Source organism: Vicia villosa, linkage group LG6 (genome assembly GCF_029867415.1).
Source record: "Vicia villosa cultivar HV-30 ecotype Madison, WI linkage group LG6, Vvil1.0, whole genome shotgun sequence".
Lineage (NCBI taxonomy): Eukaryota > Viridiplantae > Streptophyta > Magnoliopsida > Fabales > Fabaceae > Vicia > Vicia villosa.
Window position 1 is genome coordinate 146,377,082 of NC_081185.1, and position 22,993 is coordinate 146,400,074.

Here is a 22,993-nt window from a genome sequence, read left to right on the forward strand (position 1 = left end):
TCAATCTCTTTTGCGTGTCATCATTCAAAGTTTTGAATTTTAATGGATTATTTTAAATTTAATGATTCAATAATAAAATTATAAAAATCAAAGTTTTATTTATTTTATAAAACTACAATTTTTTATTTAATTTCACAAAAAAAATATTTTTTAAATCTATGTGGATGTGGCTTAGTTAAACTTTAATTAGGTACTGTGTGGCCGGATTTTTTTCGATTGTAAAAGTTACTTTTAAGTTGAAGTTAAAAATAACAGCTTTATAAATAAAGTTAAAGTTATTTGGTAATAATTATAATTTTATTTAAATTTTTTAAACTAAATCATTTAATATATATTGATGAAGATGTTTTATTTAATATATAAATGGAATAATCTAAAAAAGTGAGAAAATAAAAAAATATAATTTTTCGTCTAAATTTAATAGAATGTTTGATGTAAAATATTTGCTAGTGAAAATAATGATTTTTGTTATTACTTTTAAAAATAATAAAATATTAAATATATATGTAGAAATATTTTACACAAAAGTAGATACAAGTTAAAATAAAATAATACTATACTAAAGGATATGAAATATGTTAAGAAAATTAAATTAATAATTTTTTTATAAAAATTTGAAAATATGTGAAGATAATGTTGGCACATGAATGAATAATATATTTTTTTAATTATATAAAATAAAATCATATGGGAAGAATTATGAAAATGTAGGTTGGAATGAAGAATTAAAAAAATAATGTATAATAATGTGATCGTATAAATTGTGTTCACAGATATTCGAAGATATATAGTTATGTACCAGTAAATGTTTCGAAAAATTATTATAAAATTAGTTTCAACTGCTTTAATAAAAACTACTTAAATTGTATTTTTATTCTTAATATAAAAGTTACTTTTTTTTTTATAAGGAGGTTTTTTTAAATATTGTTTGGCCCTACTTCTCTTTTAAAATAGAAGATAAGTCAACAAAATATCAAGTCAATTGGTACAATCAACTCAAAAGTCCATCCTTTGGCATGTAAATCATACAATCCCGCGGACTCTTATTGTCATATATAAAAGGAAGCAAAAATCCAAATTTAAAATATTTATTCATCTATGATATAATTTTTTATTTAAGTTGCAGGTTTAATTTAAACTGTATAGTCATCTATAACTTTATGTTCGTTACCATAAATTAAACCCACATGAAGATCTTAAACTAAACAGAAAATAGGAAATTAGACCTCACAAACAACAAAATAAGGAAATCATTCACAATTCATTCAACAGGCAAGGAGATCAATCCAAACAAAAAAATATGTTAAACAAATGACTCAAAACATAAAAGAGTTGAGTGAATTGTGTTGGTTTGAAAAACTAATTTCAAATGAAAAAAATTTAACAAAATCAAAATTTAAAATATATTTGTAAAACAAACAAGAAATAAATAGCATAATAGAGTAAATGTAAGAAGGAAATGCGACGGAAATAAATAATTGAAATGTAAAGAGATAAGAGTAGAGAAAAATGTACCAGAGATTTATAGAGGTTTGACCTAATGATTTAGCCTACGTCCTCTAACCAATAATTACTTCTTAATAGTTCCACTATCATATGAGTTTTTAACAGGTTTTTCTCACGAACCTCCTTGCACAAGGATTGGAGTTTTACAATGGCTATTTGCCCATTCAGACATAGATATTTAATTACTGAGACCTCCATAACCAACAAGAGATTTTACTGCCAAGACAATATTGAATCACAAAGAGCTTCTTCCATAAGGATGAACTCATGAACCTAACAAGAGTTTTAACTACGGAGATCTCCCAACCAAATAGAGGTCTTACAAAGATCACCACAACAATCAAATAAGAACTTTTCAATTGGTTTACCTCATAATCAAAACACACACACACACAGGGGGATAGAGAGAGAGAGAGAGAGAGAGAGAGAGAGAGAGAGAGAGAGAGAGAGAGAGAGAGAGAGAGAGAGAGAGAGAGAGAGAGAAGGGTGATATAAAGGTATTTGAAATATATTTTTTGGTATGTGAGAAACGAGAAATGAGCCCTTTATTTATAGGATAAAAATGGCTCAAATATGGAAACGATAGGGGAGTTTAAGGCCCATAATCTTATAATTGATTATGAAGTACAAAAATGGAAGGTTTTCAAAAGTGCCCTAACTAATCAACTATGAGCCCGTAATAACTGATTGTGAGGTGTTACAAAATGAGATGATAGTTTAGGCATAGGGGCTAATCATTTATATAGTGTAAATTTTACTCATAAAGAACTTTTTGACCTTTTAGGCAACTACCTAGGCACACAATTTTTTTTTTGTGATTTTAATAAAATAAGGGAGGGTTCTGATAAATCGGAAGTACGAGTGTGATTTGCCTTAGTAATTTGGGAGCTAGTCTTATACCTTTATACAAATAGATTACTCGACACATAAATGATGAGCTTTCATACTATCACTCTTTCATAACTCAAATGATTCAAGTTCCCTTGCTATATTCAACATTGATTTAACACTTCATCTAGGACTTGAATTCTTCACTTCTATCTGATGATGCTTGAGATAAATCTTCAAGATAGCCATCATTATTAGACAAATTGCTTGATTAGAAATCTTCAATGATTCTATTGAACAACTCTTGACATTAGGCGTTATTCTCCAAAGATAGGCCTTTGATATCTTATATCCAAGCATCACATCTTTATTACAACATCAGATGACGACTTCACCTCATAGTGTTATGTAATGATATAATTTAGTGAAGCTTAGGGGGAGAGACAACGACTATGCTCTTGGCCTTTCACCTTCTCAAATCCCCTTACATTAGTTCAAGCGCCGCGTTGGGGTTCAAGTGCCCTTTACTAGATGAGTCACTCGAGTCTTCAATTTTCCTGTCTAGGATATGCGATCATGCGTAGAGCTTTTAATGGATTAACATATGCTACTTAAGAGGTCACAAGAATTAAGCGCACTTCCTTATATTTTAGCCAAAATCTAAAACCAAAATCTAATATCTCATTGAAATTTTAACCTTTCTCAATTTTCATTTCAGTTTAATGTTCAACTCTTTCTTCACTCATTTTCAACTTCATGACTATTCAAGAACTTATCTATGGAATTCTATGGATTGAAGAATCTGAGAATTCACATGTGAGTCATTCAGTAGTTTATTAAATAATTTTGTATTTATGTGAAAATTTATATGTATGATTAAATTATATAAACTCTCAATACACTGGTGCCTAAAAAAATTTATAACATACATGTTCTTAAAAGAAATTATTATTAATAATATATTATTTATTTATATGTGTCTTTTTTGTTTAAAGTAAAATTTATAAATATAATAGATGATTATTTGTTGGGTCTAATATTGGGTATCTAAATATGTTGCCTCCCTTGAATACATTGCAGACAATTATGATTCTTTTATTTTAGTTGACTCATGTAACAAGTCTCATTATTTCAAATTTGAATAGTCTTTGTTCTCTTCTTATTTTTGGTATTTAAATTGATGCCTATTTTTAAATGATGTATAGAACAAATCATTATATGAGAATCTTTGTGGATTTTTAATGATTAATTAATATAAATGACATATTATTAAAAAAAATTGAGAGAAATTTTTAAAATATATTTAAAAAGTTACAATAATTAAAAAGGTTTTTTTTTTGAGAAAATGTGTAATACTTTACAATTGAAGCAATATAACCATTTATGAACAATTCAAAGGGTTGTTTCCTTTCACCAAGTGGCATGAATTTATCTATAAATAGAGATAATTTCTAGACTTAAAAACATACAAAAATCATCATATTTCATGTGCCAAAAATGATATCTAAGTCATTATTTTATTTTTCTAGTGCACGAGAAAAAAAATGAGAGAATTTTATTCGGTAAAACATCATTGATTGATATGCTTAATGTGAATGTGGATTCATGTTAAGGTTTCCAGAGTATCCTGAAGGGAATTCGCCGGTTAACCCATTTGCATCCAATTTGCCTAAATTGGTGGGAGCGAATCGAACTTAAAGCTTAATGTAAACACACACTTTGGAATATATTTTGTGCAACTTTTATCGTATTGTTTTCACCTTCTTCTTGTCCATGCTTTGCAGCAGACCCCTAACACAAGTTCTAAGAATCTTTAGGTTCAATTTTCGATGTGATTTACACTTTAATGTGGTTCGTATTAAAGGCTGCAATTTTAAAGGAGATAATAATAATTTTTTATGATGGTAAAAGGTACACAATTAATTTTTATGATTTATGTGATTTTGAATTTATAGTTATTTTTGTTGTGGTTAATTTATGAGTGCAACTTTCATTGAGAAATGAACCATAAACTATTTAAGTATGTGAATTGAATAATTAAGAATATATTTGATTTATGGTGTATGCTTGAATGTAAAATACATGTTAAATATTATTCTTTGGTTCTAGTAATTTATTTTAATTAATAGTGCATTATTTATGGATTGAATAATTTGGTAAAAATTCATTAAATAAATATCATGAATATGAATTTATGATGCATGTATTGGTAACCAAAAAAAAAATGATGTGGATAAAATGTTAAAAATATCAAGGACATGTTTAAATTGTATATTAGATTGTGTAAAAATTTATTAAATTTAAAATAATTTATCTCATATTATATGTCTATCATAATATGAAAATATTATTTCTTGTTCATCTTGATATTTAAATTAATTTTGGTATGTTTTAGATTATTGTAAGTTGACAAATATTTATGGAAAAAAGTTATAGAAGATATTAATGATGAGAATTCATTGTTTATTCTGTATTGTGATTTTTATTTGGATATACCATAGAACATTGCTAAATATGAGACATGAATTAATCACATTAAATTTGTTATGCATATATTTGTTATGCAAGAAAATTGTTTGTTTTAAAAGAATAGAAATAAATTCTATGGTGTTATATTTATATGGAGTTTTTGAATTACATGTTTAAACTCACTTCAAGAAATAAAGTTAGTCATGACAAATTTGTATGATCATGGTTGTGGATATATTGTAGCGGAAATAAAACTTCAAAGTTAAAAAGGTTTGCTAATGAAGAATGACATAAAATTTGTGTATATGAAAAAAAAGGCTTACATAGTCAATTGGTCCCTGTAAGTTAGCGTTTTTTTTATTATTTTTGTCCCTGTATCTTTTATTTTTGGAAATGATCCCTCAATGTTAAAATCTTTTTGGTTTTGGTCCCTAAAGTTAAAATCCGCAGTAAAATCTAAAGGAAAATTCGCAGGAAATCTGCAGATTTTCTTGCGAATATTAGTCTTAGGGACTAAATCCAAAAGAAATTCAATATTTAAGGACTTTATCCAGGGAAAAAAGATACAGGGACAAAAACCAAAAACACGCTAACTTATAGGGACCAATAGATTATTTAACTAAAAAATAAATAACAAAAGTGTCATGGTGATAGTTTGTCAAAACTATAAAGAATATAAATTTATTTTGTATATGATAATTGTACTAAAATGACAAAAATGTCATGTGTCAATGATAGTTGATAAATACTATCAAGAGTACATAAAATAATTATATGATTAATTGAGAGATTAAATATTTAAAGTTTATTAAAGTTTGAAAAATCTTGCAATTCTTTGACGAAAGGAATGACAAAGATATAATGTTTTTGGATATAATTGAATATAATGAAGACATCATTAGGGATGTGGAACAAGCCCATATCTAATTAATCATCAATAGTGACAACTCAACTCAAACTTGATTAACATTAAGTATTGAGTTCAATGATGAAAGTACACTATTAGAGTAATTGAAGTACTTGACAATAGATACATCCCAAGAGGCAAAAGTACTTGGACCATACGAATAAATGTGGTAGGATGAGGTTTTCCTCTTAATAGACATATAACATATGTTTGCTGAAATGCATAATTATGGGTGCATTTCTGATAAAGTCTACCTATATGAGAATGAAGTGGTGCCGCTTCATAGAGTTCAAGGGCTTGACTCTTAAATTCTCATGAAAAGGATATGAGACACAAGGCCTTATTTAATGTGATTGAAGTACTTGACAATAGATACATTCCAAGAGGTAAAAGTACTTGGACCATACGAATAAATGTGGTAGGATGAGGTTTTCGTCTTAATAGACATATAACATATGTTTGCTGAAATGCATAATTATGGGTGCATTTCTGATCAAGTCTACCTATATGAGAATGAAGTGGTGCCGCTTCATAGAGTTCAAGGGCTTGACTCTTAAATTCTCATGAAAAGGATATGAGACACAAGGCCTTATTTAATGTGATTGAAGTACTTGACAATAGATACATTCCAAGAGGTAAAAGTACTTGGACCATACGAATAAATGTGGTAGGATGAGGTTTTCGTCTTAATAGACATATAACATATGTTTGCTGAAATGCATAATTATGGGTGCATTTCTGATCAAGTCTACCTATATGAGAATGAAGTGGTGCCGCTTCATAGAGTTCAAGGGCTTGACTCTTAAATTCTCATGAAAAGGATATGAGACACAATGCCTTATTTAATGTGTCATATTGATAATTCGATCAATGTTACCAAGATTTTATGTGTGAGTTATGCACGCTTGTTCTAATGAATAATTGATTCAAAGCATGCCTACCGATCTATTTGGGGATGAGTGAAAACTTAACTTACCAAGTAATGGTTCAAATCGTAAGATACCATCTGAAACCATGAAATTTACTGAATAACTGATTTAAATATATATTTTGAAAATGGTGGGGGGTTGTGAGAGAAATTTCCAAAATATATTTGGAAAGTTGCAATGGTTAAAAAAGACTTTTTAGAGATAATGTATAATGCTTTAAAATTGAAACAATATAACAATTCATTAACAAAATATTTAAAAGGGTTGTTTCCCTTCACCGAATTGCATGAATTTCTCTATAAATAGAGATAATTTGCAGACTTAAAAACATACAAAAATCATCATATTTCAAGTGCAAAAAATTATATCTAAGTCATTATTTTATTTTTCTAATGTACGAGAAAAAAAAGAGAAATTATTCGGTAAAACATCATTGATCGATATGCTTAATGTGAATGTACGATTCATGTTAAAGTTTCCAAAGTATCTTGAAGGAGATTCACCGGTTAACCCATTTGCATCTAATTTGCCTAAATTGGTGGAGGCGAATCAAACATAAAACTTAGTGTAAACGCACGCTTTGGAATATATTTTGTGCAACTTTTATCGTACCGTTTTCATTTTCTTCTTGTCTATATTTTGCAACAAACCCCAACACAAGTTCTAAAAAAATAACATATGATTAATTTTGAGTCTTGTGCGAAAATGTGAGGATGAAACTAAAATTGTATCATATCTTTAATATTAGATATCTTTAATATTAGGTCTAAATTAATTATATTACTCATTTTAAACTAACAAACATATAATATCTTGTATAATTAAAATTTATAAAAAAGACAAGCATGCAGTTTTTCTTTAGACCCTTGAAAATTTTCTATGTAAGTTAGTTTGCTTAAATTTCAAAATAAAAAGATTAAAAACACTTCACGTCTGTGATGGTTTGCCAACAATGGAAATCTAGGTTTCTTTTACTTTACTGAGTCACATGGTAATTTTAATTTACTTTTTTTTATACATGTAACTGGTGAATGCAGATATCAAAATTAAAGGTCTTATATTTCGAAATTTTAGACTGTTGGAGTTACGTATTGATGCAGCACCCACTAGTACAAAAATTTTAATTTACACCTGTTTTTTATTAAATTTACACCCATTATTTTTAATAAAAATCGGGTGTATATCCACAGGGTGAGAAATGTCTAACGAATTTACACCCGTTATTTTTAACAAAAATCAGGTGTAATTGGGCGTAATTATGTTTTTAATTACACCCTGTTTTAATAAAAATCGGGTGTAATTGGGCGTAATTACGTTTTTAATTACACCCTGTTTTAATAAAAATCGGGTGTAATTGGGCGTAATTACGTTTTAATTACACCCTATTTTAATAAAAATCGGGTGTAAATGAGCTTAATTACGTTTTAATTACACCCTGTTTTAATAAAAATCGGGTGTAATTGGGCTTAATTACGTTTTAATTACACCCTATTTTAATAAAAATCGGGTGTAATTGGGCTTAATTATGTTTTAATTACACCCTATTTTAAAAAAAATCGGGTGTAAATATGTTCTTAATTACCCCCTATTTTAGTAAAAATCGGGTGTAAATACGCCATTTATGAATGAGCAATTATATCTATTTACACCCTATTTCATAAACACCATTTAGTTATATTTTATTTTCAGTCATAATATTGCAAATACTATAAAATCATACTTATAAAAATCATATTTTAACTAAGTCAAAATATTTTTAATATTAACCAAAAAGTATACAAAATCATGTACAGTCATAATATTTCAAGTATTATAAAATCATACACATAAAAATTATATTTTAACTAAGTCATAACACTTTCTCCATATATAATTTTACGCCATGCTTGACGGTTAGCTTCGGTGTTCTCTAGTCCAATTGAATCCAATCGCTTTCCACATGTAGCATTGAATTCATCCATGGCCAAAATACCACGCCCTGGAGAAGCAATTGTTTTATGTATGCAAAAAAACAAGACACAAGAAAGTGTTATTACAAGAAAGAGCCACGTGTATCGATGGTAACCATACCGCGGTTTTGACGAGTCTAACCATGACTCTGATACCACTTGTTGGGCAGTTCGGAAAGCGTCGAAAGTGTCAGTGATGATAAACATTCAGGTTCTAAGAGACTTTTATACTGCATATCCACCAAAAAAATCATTTATTTATTTCATGCCATACACATCTTTCATGGGAAAGCACTTGCGAAGTTGTGCCAGACCAGAGTCAACATCCCAGAGTGAAATAATACCCTGATATATCACATGGATAATATAAGTATCACAAATGGAATTTATATGATCCATAAACTAGTAATGAAGACATACCAGGCATGCTACAACACTACTCCTCCCGTGTTCCTCGTGTTTGAAAAGCCAATCTTCGAAATAGCTGCTTAAGCACGAATATAATAGATGATTATGAACTCAATTACCACGAACATTTCCATGAGATGCCATTGACAACCTCTCTGGTGAGGCTGCAGATAATTCTCCAGATGTCTGAAAATAAATATTAGATTAGAAAAAACACTATATAAGAATGTGAGGAATTAGATAGAAAAGACACTATTGAGAAAGACAATATGAATAGGATGATGATCTTGAACAGAGGTTCCCTAGGTATAACAAGGCAAATTCTATCTTATTCCACCAAAATAGGATTATGTGTATTCTTGTCATTGCTGAAGGCAAGCATCATTGCAAAAACATGGGAGTTACATTCAAAACAAAATTTTAACTATAGAGAATCATTCAAAAATTCAAAAATATATAGATCTGAGGTAATGCTGTTCATTGAGATAGGAATGTTTTGCTCTCCTCCCATGACTGCACCTTCACCAGAGAACATGCCCTAAAAATAGAATCATGCAATTTAAATTTGGGTTCCCAAAAAATGATTTTTTTTTTAATTTCTTTTTGTTTCTTACTTGATTTCTAGCACGTTGTAACTCTTGTAACAAAATAATTATAATAATAAACATCTAGCAATAATTGATCACTAGCTTAATAATTTAGCTCAAAGATGCTATGCTACCAAATTTTTATTCTTGGTCTTCTCCATTTTTATTAAAAATATAATCTAACATATAGTCTATAGACATATTTGTTTAATATATTGATTTTGAGTACATACCTTGACAGTTTTGGATGGTTCAGAGCCAGAGAAGACTTGTTTTGGTAGATTGGTTTTCCTTGATCCACTTGTTTCCGGAGAAAGTAACTCCATGTTAGCCTATAAAAAAATAACAAAAACTTGTTAATTAAGTGTAGCAAAAAATTAAAGAGAAGTACTTATGTAACACAATTGTAACACAATTGATCGTGATGTAATTATTTACACATTTGAGTTGGAAGATGATGGCTCTACATGCATAGGCTCAGAAGGAAAAATGTTAAGAGTTGGTGGCCTCATTCCTGATGTTGAATTTTCTGCATAAACACACAAAAATGCAACAAATTTAGCAGCATTAAATAATTGTTGCGTAAATATGTGTATAACATAAATATACTAATCAAGAGAGAAATGATTACACAAGAAGAGACACTATATTAGATAGAAAATAAACTCTACTGCAGTGGAAGATAATAATACTCCAATAAACATCAATATGATAGACATGGTTGTGTTTTATATTATATAAAATCTATAAGTTTGCAGCCTATATATATAGGCATAGTGGATCACTATATATATCCAAGTTCTACCAAGTGATCACTACATGCCAATGAAATTATTATTTAAAATCTATGCAATTACCTGCAAATTATGGTTGAGGATATCACAACACCATACATTACATATGGCTTTGACAAGTTCAGTTTGTCATTCAGCCTAATTAACATGATGAGAACTCTGTGATCATTACAGAAGCCAATATAATATGTGTTTTTATTCATCATTTTGACTTGGAGTCCAAAGCATATAACAAATAAAAGAATACATATCTGTATCTAGGGCTGAGAGAGAGAGAGAGAGAGAGAAGAAATCATTCATGAAATATGAATATCATTATAAAAGGTACAGACAACATGCAGAGCAGGGGGAGGGATATAATTATGATTATCAGAAAACATATGATGAAGTACTAATCTGACCTGAATTGAAGTCGGACAGTGAGCTGCTCTAATTGCTCTATTAGTATGAAGTTAGTTCAGCCTTACCATAAGCACCGTAAGGTTGGACTGCTGCACCCATTTGATCAATTTAAACCTGGACTGCTGCACCCATTTGATCAATTGCATCGAGGCATTGTCTGGACCTATGTTGAAGAGCAGAAATAAAAGGTGTGCTTGTGTAACACCAAAATTCCAACATGTGAGTAAACCGTATGCAATTAGAGGTAAAAAATCAAGAAAATGTGCTGACATATGCTGATTGCTGCTCAGCATCCATGCTGGAGTTGTTCCGCTCAGAAAGTTGTTTGTCAGAAACCTGCATCCATCGTTAATATGTACAACTCATTTATGTCACTGAAAGCTTCAATAGCTTATGTCATTGTAACTTTATGAAGATAACACGAGATGACATTGTATTTATTGGTTTGCATGTAAATATAAAGAAATTTGAAGAATTTATAGCCAGCATGTACTATTGATCCAACTTACAGTTCTCTTAATTTCCGCATTTCACTAATGTAATCTGGAATAGGACCTGCAATTAAACAACTTTGCAATTCCCTGAATTACAGAAACAAAAAAAAATCAGTTAATAAAATACTAAATTAGTTATGAAGTTTTTCATAGGTAGCAGTAGCATGAAAGGAATAGTTTCAACTCACAGTCTTGTCATGCCTTTCAAACCTTTCAAATCAGGAAATGACATGGTTTCGTTCCCCTTCAAATCAGATATTCTCCTGATATAGTGTTTCATCAATGAAAAGAAAATGTTCAACTTTGTAACATTGCATTCCATAAAAATATGAAATTTATCAACTAGCCTCAAATATAGTAGTAAGATACTTATAAGCTTGGCAACAAAAGTACTCACAATTCCGTCAAATTTTTCAAGACAGATACGGCAGGAGGAATTGGACCTTCCATAGACGTGCCTTGCAAATTCCTAAAAACTAGGGATCTTCCCAGATAGACTGTTTTCAAGTTTAACATGTTTATGATAGGTGTTTGTTTTGTTTACAATATGCTTTAGTTGGGAACTTATTGCAAAGTACAAAATTATTTCATCACAGGTAATAGAAACCATGTAGCCTAACCAATTAACTATTCTAACAGCTCACAAGGTCTGCGTCTCAACTAACAAGGTCTGACTAATTGGTTAAATGCTAAATAACTTCTATAAATTTTATTCATGCAAGTCAGCATTAAGTGAAAAGCAACAATAACAGTAAGATATGGCAACTGGTTTATTTTGTACAATGTTGAACTACCATTAAAGACAGAATTGTTTGAGAAGACAAAAGACACCTATCTCAAGTTTAACATAGTTTGAATTTGTTTTTCGGCCCAATCATTTCAGATTCAAGGACAATAACAAATAGTCAAGAATATGTGTATGACTAAATTAATTTCATTGAATCTATTTCCGAATCCAAAACAATGAGAGCAGAAACTTATCTGAATAAAGTTTGACTATAAGCTCACCATATCAACAACTCTTAAACCCAACCTAATTAACAATTATCTAACACAATACAAGGCAAATAAAGTGATATAATCTAAAACAATTTAGTTGTGAACACAACATATAACGCGGGAAATACCAATGATCTCGAGTAAGAAGCCTACCAATGATGTATGTTGAAGCTCTCTTGATGAAACTTGATGATTTACACCTGAAGCCACAACCGAAAACCTTGATTCCACCTGAGCAAATCAGCCACAAGAACAACATTGAAATACAAGTAACTATAAGATATTTTATAGTTGATTGCGTACCTACTCATTCATGGGTTTTTCCAGAAAATACTATATGTTTACCTTTGAAGTAGAAAACGCAAAAAATAGATCGACAGTCGCCGAAGAGAAAATCTTGAAAAGCTAAAGAGAGAATATCCAACAGAAGACACAACAATTATGAGAATACAAAACGTTGAGTTGCGATGCTGAGATGAATTGAGATTGTAGCATCGAAACGTTGAGTTGAATTGCGATTGTAGCACCAAAATGTTGAGTTGAATTGCGATTGTAGCACCAAAATGTTGAGTTGAATTGCTAGCTAAATGGTTTCATCAAGAAATTGGGGGAAGAAGAAATTGGGGGAAGATGAAATTGGGGGGAATACGAAATTAGGGTTTAAGAAGAATCAAAGTTGATGATGGGTCTGAGAGGAATCGAAATCAAAACCGACGAAGGATTTGAGATGAATTGGGGGAATTGCGCCGCTGTTGAATCTGCTTGAAGGATAAGGTTTTGTCGATGTGTTGCAGAAGGATGATGGGTTTTGTGTGTTGCAGGTTTAGATGCGTCAATGAGAATGTTTGAAGATTGAGGATATGTACATTTGTGGTGTCAAGTTCAGTTATAAAATTACATAATTTTTTTAAGCAATTTAAATTTACACCCGTTTTAAATTTAATGGGAGTAATTGAGATCTGATTATAATAATATTTTTAATTTACACCCGATTTTTAATAAATAGAGTGTAATTTGTCACATGTTAATCCTTAAAATAAAATTTTATTTACAAAATTGCCATCACGTTTCTAATTTACACCCGTTTTTAGAATATCGGGTGTAAATTTTTAAATTATATTGTTCTTTTTGTACTAGTGAAGGCACGATACCACTACGCCAAATTTAAGCTGTAGCAGCGCAGCTACTAAAGCGCTTTTAGCAAAAGCGCTCTCGTAGGGCTCGCTAAAAACAAAATTAATAAACAAGGAAAAATGATGCAAAAAAAGCGCTCTGGTAGGGGGAGTTATGAGAGCGCTTTTAAAAAGCGCTCTGGTAGGGGGGGTATGAGAGCGCTTTTAAAAAGCGCTCTGGTAGGGGGGTTATGAAAGCGCTTTTAAAAGCACTCTTATAGGGTGGGTGCTACGAAAGCGCTTTTGGGATAAAAGCGCTCTGGTAGGGGGTGTTATTAAAGCGCTTTTGAAAAGCGCTCTGGTAGCCCATTTAAAAAATTATATATTTTACAAACACACGCGTTTTGTTTCAGATCTTTCTTCTTCCTTCGTTGCTCCGCCGTCCTCTCTCCGAAACCCTAGCAACCTCCGCCGTTCTTCTTCCTTTCAGATCCAAAACACACGAGTTTATGGTGAGTTGAGGTTCGTGTTGTTGCTGAGTTCGGTTTCGATTCTGAATCTACAAACCAAAACCGGGTGAGACCTTTCTGAGTTTATTTCTTATTCTCTCTTCCTCTCTCAAATTTCTGAAGGGTTTGTTTGATTAGGAAAGTGATGAACAAATGTTTGGGTTTGATGAATGTTTGTCTGGTTATGTTTGATGATGATTTGTGAATGGTTTTGTTTCTGATGAATGGTTTGCGTGTATGAGAAAGATGAACAATTAGGGTTTTGGTTAGTGTTTGCGGCTGTGTATTGTGATTGTTGTTGGATGAATATGAACAATGTATTTACTGAAGGATAGAAAAACACTTAGAAAGGGGGGGTTTGAATAAGTGTAGCTTTAAAAACTTGGCAGATAAAAATAAATTGCACAGTTATTTTTATCCTGGTTCGTTGTTAACTAAACTACTCCAGTCCACCCCCGCAGAGATGATTTACCTCAACTGAGGATTTAATCCACTAATCGCACGGATTACAATGGTTCTCCACTTAGTCAGCAACTAAGTCTTCCAGAGTCTTCTGATCACACACTGATCACTCCAGGAACAACTGCTTAGATACCCTCTAAGACTTTTCTAGAGTATACTGATCCACACGATCACTCTAGTTACAACCTGCTTAGATAACCTCTAAGACTTCCTAGAGTATTCTGATCCACACGATCACTCTAGTTTCTTACAACTTAATGTAATCAATTCTAAGAGTATTACAATTGCTTCTTAAAAGCGATAATCACAAACTGTGATATTTCTCTTAACGTTTAAGCTTAATCTCACTAATATATTACAACAGCAATGTAGTGAGCTTTGATGAAGATTCTGAGCTTTGATTTGAACAGCGTTTCAGCAAGTTGATATTCACAGAATAGGTGTAGAATTCGTTAACCTTGCTTCTCATCAGAACTTCATATTTATAGGCGTTGGAGAAGATGACCGTTGAGTGCATTTAATGCTTTGCGTGTTCCGTACAGCATCGCATTTAATGTTATACGCTTTTGTCAACTACCTCGAGCCTTGTTCACGCTGTGTCTACTGACGTAGCCTTTAGTAGCTTTTAACGTTCCTTTTGTCAGTCAGCGTAGCTTGCCACTTGTACTTCCTTCTGATCTGATGTTTGTGAATACAACGTTTGAATATCATCAGAGTCAAACAGCTTGGTGCAAAGCATCTTCTGATCTTCTGACCTTGAAGTGCTTCTAAGCGTGATACCATCAGAACTTCAGTGCTTCTGTTCTCTTGTTCTTCTGATGCTTCCATAGACCCATGTTCTGATTCTGCTTCGACCATCTTCTGATGTCTTGCCAGACCATGTTCTGATGTTGCATGCTGAACCCTTTGAGACAAAGCTTCTGAGCGCTGAATTATGCGTACTCTTTATATATTTCCTGAAAAGGAAATTGCATTGGATTAGAGTACCATATTATCTTAAGCAAAATTCATATTATTGTTATCATCAAAACTAAGATAATTGATCAGAACAAATCTTGTTCTAACAATCTCCCCCTTTTTGATGATGACAAAAACATATATAAATGATATGAATTTGCGATCAGAAAGGACAGACGGCAAAAGACAAATTACACAGCTATAGCATAAGCATATGAATATGCCTCCCCCTGAGATTAACAATCTCCCCCTGAGATAAATAATCTCCCCCTGAAATAAATACTCGAAGAACTTTAATAAAAGACTTCCCTGATTATTTCGGTAGAGACGATCACATAAGCTTCTGTCTTTAGAGAATTCATAGCTTCTGACTTCTGCTTCCATTGGACAGCTTCAGAACTAGAATTTCTTTAGATCCCTAGAACACTCACAGCTTCTGATTCCTGCTTCCATCTAGGACAGCTTCAGAACTTGAATTTCTTTGATCTTCTGAACATTCACAGCTTCTGACTTCTGCTTCCATCTAGGACAGCTTCAGAACTTGAATTTCTTTGATCTTCTGAACATTCACAGCTTTTGACTTCTGCTTCCATCTAGGACAGCTTCAGAACTTGAGTTTTCTGGATCTTTAGAACATTCACAGCTTCTGATTTCTGCTTCCTTCGGATAGCTTCAGAGCTTTGAATTTCTACCAACATCACTTCATGCTAGATTTGTATCAGAACATTGTTGAATGTACCAGAGCATCATCAGAGCATCTCTACATCCTGAAATGTTACAGAACAAAAACTAAACGACAAAAGTCAGCATGAACGAGTCAGAACATAAAATGTATATTCGAACACATGATATGTATCAGAGCCATATAGGCTAAAATAATGTATCAGAGCAAATAGAATTTTGTCAGAGCAAATAGAGAAATATGGATCAAATTCTATTATCAGTGCTTCTGAATCATTCTTCTTTCTGAAGCTTGACAGCACTCAGCTTGCTTCAGTTTCCATGAGACACTTCTTATGGTTTTGCTTCTTGTGTTTGCTTTGAAGATTCTCTTCACTTCTTTATACCTGCAAAACACTTAAACCATATAGAACTTGCAGTTCTTGTTAGTAAATATGTGGGAGCTTTACCCAGCAACTGATAGATTAATCAAATCATTTATCATTTATCTTCTCCCCCTTTTTGTCATAACATCAAAAAGAATATTTCAAAAGATTCAGATGAATAAAACGACAAATAAAATCACTGGAATGTAAAACAAGGAAACTTTTTATTGATAATCAAAAGATATTACATGAGAAGATGTTTAACAAGCAGATGCAACAAGGAAAGAAAAACTACTAAGACCAAAACCTAAGACCCTAGCTAAGACAAAATCTGTGCCAGCATGCCATGAAGGAGTGAACCGCATCATTGACTGCTTCTTGGGCTTCCAGGCGAGGGGTCAGGGAGACTTGGTTCTGATGCAGATCTTCCACAATCTTTATCAGAGACAACATTCTCAGCAGGTGAAGATGAGTTGATTTCTTTGGAATGGGTTGAGGGAGAGGAAAGGTTAGATGAGGAGGAAGTTGAGTCTTGAAGGTAAAAAGATGAGGAAGAAGATGGAGATGATGGAGGACTTTCACCAGGGGGTTGAAACACACGTCTAGAATAGTTTCCAGATAACATTGCTTCGAATGGATTCACCTTGAGAGGGTCATAGGTGATCTTTATCTTTTTGGGTTTGGAAGGAGATGGTTCAACAGCTTTTCTCTTTTTGTTTTGATCATTTTCATGGTTTCCTGGGCTTGATGAAGAGTTCATGATGGATTTGCAGATAATGAACAGCTAGGGTTTGATATGAATGCAAAAAAGATAGGGAAGGAAAACAAAGACAAAGTGTAATAGAGAAAATATAAGAGGGAAAGAGGAGCGTTTGAAAAGTATTTAAAAGAAAATAAAATGAAACAAATGATGGATAGCATTTAATGTTACGTGACATGAGGAGAGATAATAAAGACAAATGAGGTGACTAGCACAGTTACCTATGGTCGGCGTCCCTTCAACTGCACGCGCGCTTATCCATGAATAGTAACGACAGGTTTACCATCCCGAGATAAAACGTTACAGCTGTTTTGCTTTAAAAGAGGTTCTGAATCAACTTAGACAATGAAACGTTAGTAATAACCGAATCATAATTTCTAAAAGATTTCAATCAGAACTTCTGATTTAAAAAGAAATCCACATTCATTTCAGAAGATACTCATACGTAAGAACTTCTCATCTTCTCATTCTGGGCATAAATCCATACTGATGTTCTTCAGAATGAACTTAAACCTATCTTCAGCCAGGGGTTTTGTAAAGATATCAGCCCATTGATGGTCTGTATCAACAAAGTTTAAAGATATAACACCCTTCTGAACATAGTCCCTTATGAAATGATGTTTAATCTCAATATGTTTAGCCTTTGAATGAAGAATAGGATTCTTAGATAAACATATAGCAGAAGTATTATCACAGAATATAGGAATGTTACTCTCATATATCTGATAATCTTCTAACTGACTCTTCATCCAGAGCATCTGTGTACTACAACCAGCAGCAGCGACATATTCTGCTTCTGTTGTTGATAGAGCAATAGTTGCTTGCTTCTTGCTATACCAAGAGATCAAATGACTTCCAAGAAATTGGCAACTTCCTGAAGTACTTTTTCTTTCAATTCTGTCTCCAGCATAGTCAGCATCGCAGAATCCTACTAAGTTGTATTCTTTAGATTTTCTGTAAACTAAGCCAACATTAGTAGTACCTTTCAGATACCTTAGAATTCTCTTAACAGCAGTTAAATGAGATTCTCTAGGATCTGATTGGAATCTAGCACACAAACAAACACTGAACAAAATATCAGGTCTAGAAGCAGTCAAATATAGAAGAGATCCAATCATACCTCTGTATAACTTCTGATCTACCTTCTTACTTACCTCATCCTTACCTAGGATGCATGTTGGATGCATAGGAGTTTTGGCTTCTTTGCAGTCTAGAAGATTAAACTTCTTCAGAAGTTCCTTCACATACTTGGTTTGGTGAACATACGTTCCTTCTGATGTTTGATTTATTTGTATTCCAAGGAAATACTTGAGTTCTCCCATCATGCTCATTTCAAACTCAGCCTGCATAGACTCAGCAAACTCCTTTCCAAGTGTAGCATTAGATGTTCCAAAAATAATATCATCTACATATATTTGACAAATTAAAATATCCCTTTTAAAAGTTTTACAAAAGAGAGTAGTGTCCACTTTTCCTCTAGTGAAACCATTATCCAGAAGGAAAGAACTTAAGCGTTCATACCAAGCTCTTGGAGCTTGTTTCAATCCATATAACGATTTCTTTAATTTAAAAACATGATTAGGAGACATAGAGTCTTCAAAACCAGGAGGTTGATGGACATAAACTTCTTCATCTATATAACCATTTAAGAAGGCACTCTTAACATCCATCTGATAGAGAGTGATGTTATGTTGAGGTACCTTATCCTTTTATGGAATACTGTTCAATTGTTTGTAGATGTTTTGATGGCTTCTCATCATCTTCCAAAGTTTTCTCTCAAGGTGAGTTATTCAACATTATTTTTATGTTCATATTAATTCTTTAAAAATGACATAAATTAATCTTTTTATGAAACACTAACTCAAGTTTGAACCATAAGCCTAATTTCTCCATCAAAAGCAAGGCATGATGAGACAAAATCTTTTTAACATTGAGATGAAAGGGTAAGCATCACCTACTAGCCATAATTTTCAAAAATATTTTCTTATTATCTTTGCACATTAAGCTCTTTACATGCGAGAAACCCTTAGAGTGTGTTTGGATGAGGTAATTTAAAATTTTAGAAGAATTTAAAATTTGAATTGATTCAATTGAAATTCATTTATTTTTAAATTATTTTGTTTAGATGGAGTATTAAGATGATTCATTATTAGTTTTTGGAGTCATTTTTTATAAAATATAAATTTTTTGGACAAAATTAAAAAAATGAAAAGTATGGACCAATTTCCAATTTTAAAAAAATTGAAGGACCAAATTGTAAAATTTCAAAATTATTAAGGACCAATTTGCAATTTTTTGAAAATTTTTAGGGTCAATTTTGATATTTTGGAAAAATATGATGACCAATTTGCAAAATTTGAAGAAATAATAGTAACAATATATTCTATGGAGTATGAGAGGAATTTCAAATTCTTTAGTTTTTGGTGTCATTTCAAAATAGTTAAATTTAACTTAGATAAAATACTCAATAAATTTCCATCATTTTAGCAATTCTTCATTTTTGTATCCAAACAATAAATTTTGTGCAAATCATTTTAAATTCCCTCAAAACATTACATTACCTCATTACTCTTAGATTGTTGTTGTATACCCTGCTCATATTGACCTTCTGTCCCCATAGCTAAGAAACATTGTCCCTCAACTTATGCATGGCTTGCCTTTGCCAGTTTTAAGCTTGTAATGCATCACATACACACGCCACTGTGACAGTGACATGTATTTTACACTCGCAATGTATACTTCAATTTGATTCACTTCTAATTAATTTTTACGTGCATATAAATTGAACTAAGTGTGTTCACATATATGTTGCTGTTACCCAGGAATTTTCGACCAGGGCCTGAAAAGTTTTTAGTAAAGGGCCAAGGAAGTGGAAATAGGTCGACTGAAAGAAAGCCACATGGAAGTCGACTGCCATAGAAGTAGTCGAAAGAGAATCAACCTCAGAAGAATGAACAGGCTAGTCGAAGAATCAACGAAAGACTTAGTGAATTTATTTGAAGAAGTGCATGACAATATATGAATTTATTTGAATCAGAAAATAATATGGAATATTGCCATGAATGTGTTACCAACTTATTTGGCCAAACCTCAATGGCAAAAGCAACATGTTATGTTAAATGTCTTTGAACTTCTTGCTCCAAATAAGTAGTTAGAAGACCAATCTTGCATTTTTCCTTTGAGTTTCAGCTAAATAAGTCGGCAACACATTCTTGACAATCTTCCGTATCATTTTCTTGTTCAAAGTAAATTCCAACCTTGTCATACACTTAAGTGCACATTCATAATTACTTATAAATTTTTTAGCATTAAATCCACATCCCGACCCATAGCCTCCCTCTTAGGCTCATTCTCACCCACATTAAACTAATTAGTATCACTGTCCTCAAAATCAACAATAAACAATGATAACATGGAACACAAATTAGAAGGCATATGAAGATCATGTTGTCGTTGCTCAATAAACCAGAGGATAATTTCAATTGTCATGTGTCAAATCCACTGTTCTAAAGAATTTGATTTCACCTATTTATCTTGTGGGTTGTTTGTATCGTCTCATTTATTAGCTTTTGGTGTAACACCCCAAATTCTAGATTAATTATTTAATTGATTTAGCATTAATATATGAGTCATTGTGAAGCATGTGATATGAATGTTGTTTTGGGTGATTTTGTGAAGTATTTGGAATACACGATAATTAGATGAAAATATGATGGTCTGTGATGATCCGGGATGTTTGAGGGATTTTAGAGTATTTTAGAATTATTTAAAATAACTAGGATAATTAAGTAGAATTGTTTTAATTAGTAAAATAAAATAATATTGGTGTTAGAGATGATAAGGGTAGTATGGTAATTCTAAGAGGTTAAGTGAGGGCAAGGATGGAAAGACCTATTAGGGGTCCAAGGGTTAGAAGAGGTAAAATACATATGGATTGAGGGTTTTGGTTTTTTCAAACGACCGTGAAAACAAAAGCATAGAGAGAGTGAAGAGAAGAGAAGAGAGCACAACCTAGAACAAGAGAATTTACCGGTTGAAGGTTTAGAATCACCAAACGAGGTAAGGGTGGGGTTCTAACCTTATAAGAGGCTGTATAATGGTGGGGAATGGTAGAATTTAGATTCTATGGATTGTATGTTATGTTTCTATTCTTTGTTTATATGAATCCTTTGGTGTTCTTTGATTATGATGTTGTTGATACTAATTGGGTGAAAATTATTCGTACTTTAAAATTTGGAGGTTTTTGCCTTCTGCTACAGCGTGCAATCGATTTGCATTATGGTGCAATCGATTTGCATAATTGAATTTTGAATATTTTTGCTACTGGAACAACGTGCAATCGATTTGCACAAGGGTGCAATCGATTTGCATCGATTAGTTTTTAGAGTTTTTGTTTCTGCTACAGCATGCAATCGATTTGCATGTTGGAGCAATCGATTTGCACTGCTAATTTTTGTGAAAATACGTTACTAGACAGAGTGTAAATCGATTTGCATTATGGTGCAATTGATTGCTCACTGTTTGGCAGCATTTTTTAAAATCTTTGAAATTGCATAACTTTTGACTCGGGTGTCCGATTGACGCGCCGTTTGGACCGTTAGAAAGCTAAAACTATTTTCTAAATTATGAAAACCAGTTTGACATCAATAAATTATTGTTTTATGGGTGGGGGCACGAATTGTGTGATTATTGTGTATATATATTATACTTGAAGAGTTATGATTGTTAATGACGTGGTGGTTAAATGACATACGAAGATGAGCTGCCGGTTGTTTACATAGTACGACCAACTGCTTTTAGTTGAATTGGAAGTGATGTGATTATTCCTTGTGTTGCACTGTTATGTTGTCACATTTAGACGTCACATACTTTGCATTTGATGATGACGTAGCCTGGATTGGCAAAGTGACGTGAGCTTCGGCTTGATTATGCCTCAATTGGCAAAGTGATGTGGGTTGATTCCCTGGGTACCACATGCATATTAGGAAGTTGGTCGCATTGCATTATCATTACTATTAATATTGATTTTCTGATTGTAATTCTTGGTTTGAACGTATATATGATTGTATATTGTAATGTTTTATGACGAATGAAACAAATGAATGAGATAACATAGAGTATGATCTTGTGAACTTGTATTTCGATCTGCTCATTATTATACTTCCGTTTATAATGTTATGATATCTCACCCCTTCTGTTTGAATGTTACCTTTATATTGGTAACGTGCAGATAATCCGGAGTAGCTTGAAGTGACGTTTAGCTGAGGAATCGCCTTGCTTTACGTAATTGGGCCGGTGTCGCTCTGATACGTAACACTTGGGGATTTCGCGTTTAGTTTGATGTTTTAAGAGTGAAACTTTATAAAACTCCATTGCTGAATTTTATATTAGAACTTATGTTGTTATTTGGTTTGAAGACGATATCGTCGATTTATGTTTTAAGTGTGATGCTGAAAAATTGTGAATGATTCGTACTATTATTTTCTGCTGCAATTAAAAGAAAAGAATTTCAGACCTGATGAGTTTGTGTCATGTGTTGTGTATCTACTTTATGAGCTTTTGTGTAATTATGAAGGTAGCATCCTAATGTTTTTGAAAATACGTTTTGTTTTACTATTATTTTCCTATATTTTCGTGGGACGATTTAGGGTTGCGGCTAGATCAAAAGTGGTTATTAAGAGGTTGGTTTCTCCTTCTCAAAAGACATTCGTTAAAGGGAGGAAAATGGTGGATGGTGTTGGATTATGCTAAAATATTCAAGAAAGGATGTTTAGTGGTGAAAGTGGACTTTGAAAAGGCTTTTGATTGTGTGTTTTGGGATTACTTGCGATACATTCTTTCTAGAATGGGTTTTGGTCTTAAGTGGTTGTCTTAG

The 22,993-nt window shown here is 32.1% G+C and overlaps 1 long non-coding RNA gene across 1 annotated transcript; it reads right to left on the bottom strand.

The window, feature by feature from the left end:
* Positions 1-9,818: 9,818 nt before the first annotated feature.
* LOC131612659 (uncharacterized) lies at positions 9,819-13,109 on the bottom strand. Its single transcript, XR_009287448.1, has 6 exons — positions 12,618-13,109; positions 12,426-12,503; positions 11,462-11,536; positions 10,779-11,360; positions 10,022-10,112; positions 9,819-9,915 (listed from the first exon to the last, which is right to left on the bottom strand). It is a non-coding gene; the product is annotated as an uncharacterized LOC131612659 (long non-coding RNA).
* Positions 13,110-22,993: the final 9,884 nt, after the last annotated feature.